A 7,404-nucleotide genomic window follows, 5' to 3' on the forward strand; every position below is an offset into this window, starting at 1 on the left:
TAGTTATCCTTTCCTTAATAAAATTAAGAAGCATTTCAAAAATGTGCTTTTCCATCCTTATATTTTTCTTAAATTCCTCCCTGAGTCCAAAATTCGTGGCGAAAAATCCGTGAGTGTCCCGATTCTGTAGGGGAGGTCGCACCCACCATCTACGGCCTCCATAAAGCCTGTTGAAGCATTCTCTGGCTTCCAGCAACATGAGCAATATTAAAATAACTTGAATTACTTCCATTTTTTTTATCTTCTTCACAAATATTAGCCCAACTAAAAATATAGACTTATTTTGTATTCAAAGAAAAATTTACCGCCAGTACAAAACAGCTGACTTGTTTACATGTGACAACGCTTTCATTGTGGAGTACCTATGCGTTTCGTACGCCTTGTCAGTTGAATGCTTCGTCGGAACGCACGTAACGTGCTCTATCTGGCAGGGCTATTAAAACTGCATATCGTCAGTTGGTGTCGAACACTCATGCGGTGAGGATGTGATCGCGCTTTTATTGATTTTATTGCCGTCAACAAGCATTTTCTTAAAAACGCCAGCACAACCTCACTTACCGATCATTTAACGCCAACTGAATGCTCTCGCTGTTTTCGCAAAATGTAGTTGTGTGCGTGACAGTGTTGCCAGGACTTAAAAAATAAAAAAGTTAGATCGGACAAATAAAAAAGCTAAAAAAAGCTAAATGGCCCAGAATAAAAGGTTAAAAAAAGGCCAGCCTTTCAACATTTCATTAGCTCTTATGTACAACGAGGTGGTACAAATGCACCACCGAGCAACAAAAAAGTAAATATTTTGACAATCAAAGTACTTACGATCATGGAATTTAATAAAAGTTGTTTAATAAAACCATTTTAATAATAAAGCGGACTTTTTTTAGTGTCTGAAAACCCATAGTCCTTAAAGACAAAGTAGTGGTATATTTGTACCACCAAATAGCTTCATACATTACAATACGATTACAATCGCGAATGTTTCAATTACAGCGCGCATAGTGAAGAGCAAACCCTATATACACGCAAATGAAGCAGACTAAACGGCGAAGTCGATTTCTATTTGACAAACTGTTTGACTACAAACTTCGCAACATATCTGGCGAGAGTTTCACGCCTGAGTCACCCGCAATAGCAGAGGCGATGAAGGGGCTAAGGAGCCCTGAATGGCTACGGCATAGCAGCGGCGACTAACTACCTGGTTTAATAGGGACACTTGAGAGCCACTGAAAAAACGGTTAAAGTATAAACAGAACGAATCCGCTGAGTAAATTCTACATTCTACTACAAATATTGTGGAAGATTGTCCTTGCTAGTTTGAAAATAAGAAAAGGCTAGAAAAAAGCCACGAAGATACATAAATCCAAAATTTCGAAGCTAAACGACATAGAAAAAAGCTAGATCTAGCCTCAAAATTTCAACTGGCAACACTGGTGCGTGAGCCCATCGCTGACATACATTCACATCAGTGTTGATATTTAAAATTTTTAAATTGTAACAAATTAATGACAAAAAGGGTGCATTCCAAATCGTCAAAATACAAAGCATCAGTCTCTTTTATTTATAAACCTCTTCTAGTGCGGTTTAGAAATAAAAGGGACTGATGCTTTGTATTTTGACGTTTTGGAATGCACCCAAAGTGTAACTTTTTGAGCTTAATTGAACTTTTCACCATTTCCGTCAATGCATTACCTCCATTTTCCCGCAACCAAACAAAAACAATTTTGTTGTCTACTGCAGTGTGTTTATTGTTCAATTCATTGTACAGCTTCAGTTAGTGTAGGCTTAATTTAACGTAACTTATCATTGAAATCTCTTCAGCTAGCCTATAAAGTCATAGCCTGGCTTGTCAGAAAGTCCCACTAATTTAAAATAAGTTTCATTCAGCTTAGAGTTTAATTTAAATTATACACAAATAAATTCTTGAATTATATTTCACATTTTTAAAAGTACACCCCGCGACAAAATGCTACGGACACCTGGTTTGGGCTATTTATTATATTATTTATCATTGTCTAACAAAAACTATACAAATAAAGCTTAATTTAAAATATTGAAATAAAAAACAGCAACGCAACACGCGCATTTTCATCCATATAAAATAAAATGCGAACATTCGTTATAATGGAAGAAAGTGCGCAACACCGCAAACAGAAAAATTCAAAAAATCAATGGTATTTTTTAGACACTTCAAACTTGCTCCTTATTATACTAGAATGAATGGGCTACAGAAATGTTAACCCAAAACATGTCTACAAATTCTGAACAAAAACTGTGATGAAACTTTGTTGATTTTTTTCAATCTTTCAAGTTTGGATTTATTTGCAAGGTTTTTGTTAGACAATGTGCTACCATTTCATAAAAAAATATTTAAAATTATTAAAAAAACATAAAAAAATACAAGGTGACCGTGTAATTTTGTCAAAGATGAAGACAATAATGATAAAACATTAATACACTATACAGGTCAGTTCATATTAATGAAAATAAATTACATAAAATGAGATCAATGGAAATCCTCAATGGAAATTTTTAATTTCAACGCATGGAATTTACATACATTTTTTACTTTCAACCACCGAATTGCTCAATTACTTCTATTTCTGCAGGATCGCTATTGGGTAAATTGCATTTCCAAAGATTTTTTCAAAATAAATAGCGATAAGGGATATTTCACCCGCCGGTGATAAGAAATCGCAATCACCATAACGCACATCACTAATATTACTGTTTACAACCACTTTTACATTCAAAATTACAATTCATAATTTCATAAATTTTAAGCAAATATGAAATATAGGTATATCCATTTACTTAAATGTAAACGGATTAAGAATCGAAGTGCTAGAAGGGATTTGAACGTTTGGTACAAAAAGTATTTTTGAGGTTGAAATGGTACCTGAAATCGGCAATTGTACTTTTGTACTTTTTAAAATTAATTGTACTGAAAAAAGTACAATTGTACTTAAAACATCAACACTGTTTTACATGCGTGACAAAGTATTTGCTGCAGCGATGCCAGATTTAAGCGTATCCAAATTTTTACCGATAATAGCTCATGCGAGGGATTTGGGAATTGTGCATTTTACAAGCCTATTGGGAAGTATACATATCTGTGTTCGTATAGAATAGTAGCTTATTAGCTTGTTTATACCGACACATAAAGCGCTTTAACCCACTTCGCCGTGATTCAAAACGTATGCATAAACCAAATTTCAATACGCTCAGAAACTCAAAAGTGTATTGACTCGAATTTGTTTTCAAATCGGTTTTTTAATTCTCACATCGGTTAGAAAACAGGTATAAACGTATCATTCATTTGACGCGAAGTGAACAAATTCTGGCTTTCTTTATACATCCACTTTTAAATTTGAATTATTGTTATAATAAATTCGAATTATTAGGTGTGTACTCGTATTGAGAGGACAAAATTCTCCAGCAGCAAAAGTTCTGAGAATTTAGCAGCCTTTTTAAAATACGATTTAATTATATCGGAATGAATAAGTTATTTTTCTCATAATTATTTTTGATATCACATGGTGACGCATTAAAAACCATAGTATCTCCTCCAAACACCCATCATTGATCCAAAAAAATGTAATAGAGTAGGTTTAAAATTATAAAATTTTCATTTCAACAATCAACCTACCAAAACCGAAAACTTCAGCAAAACAACATTTCAGCATGCTGCATTTAAATCTATTTTGGTATATTTAAAGGTAAATTATGGTAAAAACGAAAAATGTCATACGGCAACCATAGTCAGCACACACTTAAGTAAACAAACTGGAGATTAATAGCAAATTAGCGAAAAATAAACACAACAAACGTTGTGCATATTCAATTTACTCACTTTTTAGTTGTATACTAGCATTAATAATAAAATTTGCAATAAATAACTCAAAAAGGCCATATTTTCTTTTGTTTATTTACAAACATGTGTTTGTGATCAGCTGATTTTCTTACTTGCAAGTTTTAGCTGGGAAATATTTTTCCAGCAGAAATTTGCAGCTCTCTTTCACATTTCGCTCTCTCAATTTCCCCTACTTTGCAAGTTTTTTGGGTACGAGAACGCAAAACCAGTAAAAGTTTTCTAAAACTTTAGATAGTTGGGCGTACGAGAACACACCTATTGTTTGCTTCCATTTCGGTCAACCGCGCAAGTTAGTTATTAAAGAAATGTCGTATAAAAACGGCAGATTTGGTTTGCTTTTAAATACGGCTTCATCGAGTGCGCAATAAAGACCGATGCATAAATACTTGAAAGAAATATGTGTTGAGTCAAATCAGCTTTTTGTTAATGCGGTTCTTGCGTAGGTATAAACAAGGTATATGTTGGAAGACTGGCTTTAGTATAATGTAAAAGAGACAGTTGCGATGCTAGCAATTCAATATTCGTATGAAGTCTCATAAAAAAATTCCTTGTGGTTTAAAGAATATAGGGAATGGTACATTTTACTAAAGCCAGTCTCCCGACATATGCTACTATTTCATACGAACACAAATATATTCGTCTACAAATAATGTTGATTGTATTAATTAAGTCCTAATATAAGTTTGTGAATCTTATCAGTGTTCTATGTAAGAACCAAAAATCAATCCCCTCACCAATTAGAACTTTTGCTTTAAAAGAAAAATATGCATAGTGCATTTACTCAATACTTTGTCTGGCATCACTGTTTGAGCATGGATGTGCTCAGCTCACTGTTGCCAAGGTCGTGCAATTTGCACTAAATTGAGTGCTTTTGGGAAATCAAAAAGTCAAAATAATTGGAATTCAATGCTTGGTGAGTTATTTACAGCCAGTTTCACCAAATTCATTTAAGTGAAAATTACTGTAATTTTTGATTTTTTGGTTTCACCAATCAATTTTAATTTTGATTTAAGTGACCTATGCTCTTCACTTAAATAAAAGTTAAATCAGAATAACCACACTCACAGGCAGTTTCACCAGATTCATTTAAGTGGAAATTAACTTTGATTTAATTTTTTATTTAATTCTCATTTAAATTATTTTCAGTTTCAATAAGCTATTTATTTAAGCGAGTAAAAAGTGGTTGTAAAACAGACTAGACCAGCGAACGCTTTCATTTTTACTGAGAGCTTTTGGAAGCTTTGGCACACTTTGTTGTAAAAGCAGGGCTGGTATACAAGTAAGCAGCAGATACACAATGATCAGGTGATTAAACGTGTAACACCTCTGAGTGGTTATTTTGATTTAATTTTTATTTAAGTGAAGAGCATAGGTAACTTAAATCAAACTTAAAAACAAATTAAAATGGATTGGTGAAACCAAAAATTCGAAAATCAAACTTAAATGAATCTGGTGAAACTGGCTGTCAGAGGTGTTACACGTTTAATCACCTGATCATTGTGTATCTGATGCTTACTTGTATACCACCATTGCTTTTACAGCACAGCGTGCCAAAGCTTTCAAAAGCTCTCAGTACAAATGAAAGCTTTCGCTGGCCTAGTCTGTTTTACAACCACTTTTTACTCACTTAAATAAATAGTTTATTGAAACTGGAAATTATTTAAATGAGAATTAAATACAAAATTAAATTAAAGTTCATTTCCACTTAAATAGTTTGGTGAAACTGGCTATTAGTGATGCTTTTTTAATTTAAGCACACCGAATGCATAGGTACATACAAGTGTATGTATGTATGTACATACTATACACTTATATTCTACATTAAGATGAAATTCATTTACTGAATAAAATGTGAGGAATAGGTAAATTAAATATGTTTTGCGTTGTTGTGAATGTATTTAAATTAATTTATTAATAAAAACGTGAGGAAATGGATATGTATATACACTTTTTACTGAATCAAAAAAATTATTAAACATGATAATAAAAACTTGGCGCTTTTGTTTTGGAAAATTGGCTTTTTCTGGTGCGCTGATGCCACACTGGCTCAGTTGTCGCAAAAGTACACAACATACACGCAGTTTTACTTGAAAATAAGTGTGTAGTGGTTAATATGCACGATCCAGAAAATAAAGGTCGCGCCATTCGCGGACCGCTAACCCTCTCTTCGTCGATTTGACAGCATCCACCCAATCGGTGACGTCACAATATACTTTTGTTTACATTCACTGTTGCCAACTTGATGCTTTTCGCACCAAATGTAGTGGGTATTCAAAACGCAAACATTTTTGAGTTTTTTGCTTGGTGCGTTTTTGGTGCTTTTGTTTTTAGTTTGAAGACTTCAAATTAGAAAATCTTAAAAAAATGGAAGCAAAATTAATAGCAATCGTAAGTGTGCTAAGCAATTTTACAAAAATTTAAACAAAGTCATGGCACAGTGACAATCATAAGCGACAACGAAATACATATGTGCAGCACCTTCAATCATGCCAGAAGAAATCGACCGTTGTGCAAGAAACATTGATTTCACTGGTCTACAAGGGTTTTGCGAATAAGACGGGACCTGGTGTTTCCGAACGGATTTTTCGTGCTGAACACGAATCTGGGGTCCAAAACTTCCCATCACGTCACGTTTTCGAGAAAAAAGGGGTTGAAACCCCTAAAAACAGCGTTTTTGGCCATTTTTGAAAAATTGTAGAGCTGAACCCTGACGTGCTACAAACTTTGTATATGTCAGAAATTAAAGGCTAAATCGTGCCCTTTCGAATGAGCCCTATGCCGAATTAATCGCATGCACCCTTAGATCAGGGGGTGTATTTGTGTCTAGGAGTCCAATTTTTATATCCACCATATTCGACCCGTCATCTTAAATTTTTAAAATCTAACTGCAGATTCGTAATCAGCGACTTTTAATATAGTTAAAACCTTGGCATTATTAATTTTCTATGATCGTTTAAGATTAAATTCTTTCTGTGATCAATTTTTCCTGCACCCCTAAACACAAATACACCCCCTGCTTTAAGGGTGCACGCGATCAATTCGGCATAGGGCTCATTCGAAAGGGCACGGTTTAGCCTTTAATTTCTGATATATGCAAAATTTGTACCACGTCAGGGTTCAGCCCTATAATTTTTCGAAAATGGCCAAAAACGCTGTTTTTAGGGGTTTCAACCCCTTTTTTCTCGAAAACGTGACGTGATGGGACATTTTTGACCCCGGATTCGTGTTCAGCACGAAAAATCCGTTCAGAAACACCAGGTCCCGTCTTATTCGCAGAAAAAAAGTTGAAATTTGTAGACCAGTGTTTTTATTAATTTGAATAGGCATCCTTACAATAAAATTATGTATTCATATAAAGTCCATAAAATACACCAATAAAAATTTGGTGCGTTTTCAAATTAAAAACTTGGCAATACTGCCTTTTGTTTGATGCTTCTTCTTTTTCTCTTCGAGTTCGTCTTGCTCTCTCATTTAGGTATATTTTGACGTCACGGCCAGTTGCTCTCAGCTCGATTGGCGCAATCTTGTATTCTATC

The sequence above is a fragment of the Rhagoletis pomonella genome, unplaced genomic scaffold (genome assembly GCF_013731165.1).
Source record: "Rhagoletis pomonella isolate Grant_MI unplaced genomic scaffold, Rhpom_1.0 Rhpom_scaffold_00009, whole genome shotgun sequence".
Taxonomy (NCBI): Eukaryota; Metazoa; Arthropoda; class Insecta; order Diptera; family Tephritidae; genus Rhagoletis; species Rhagoletis pomonella.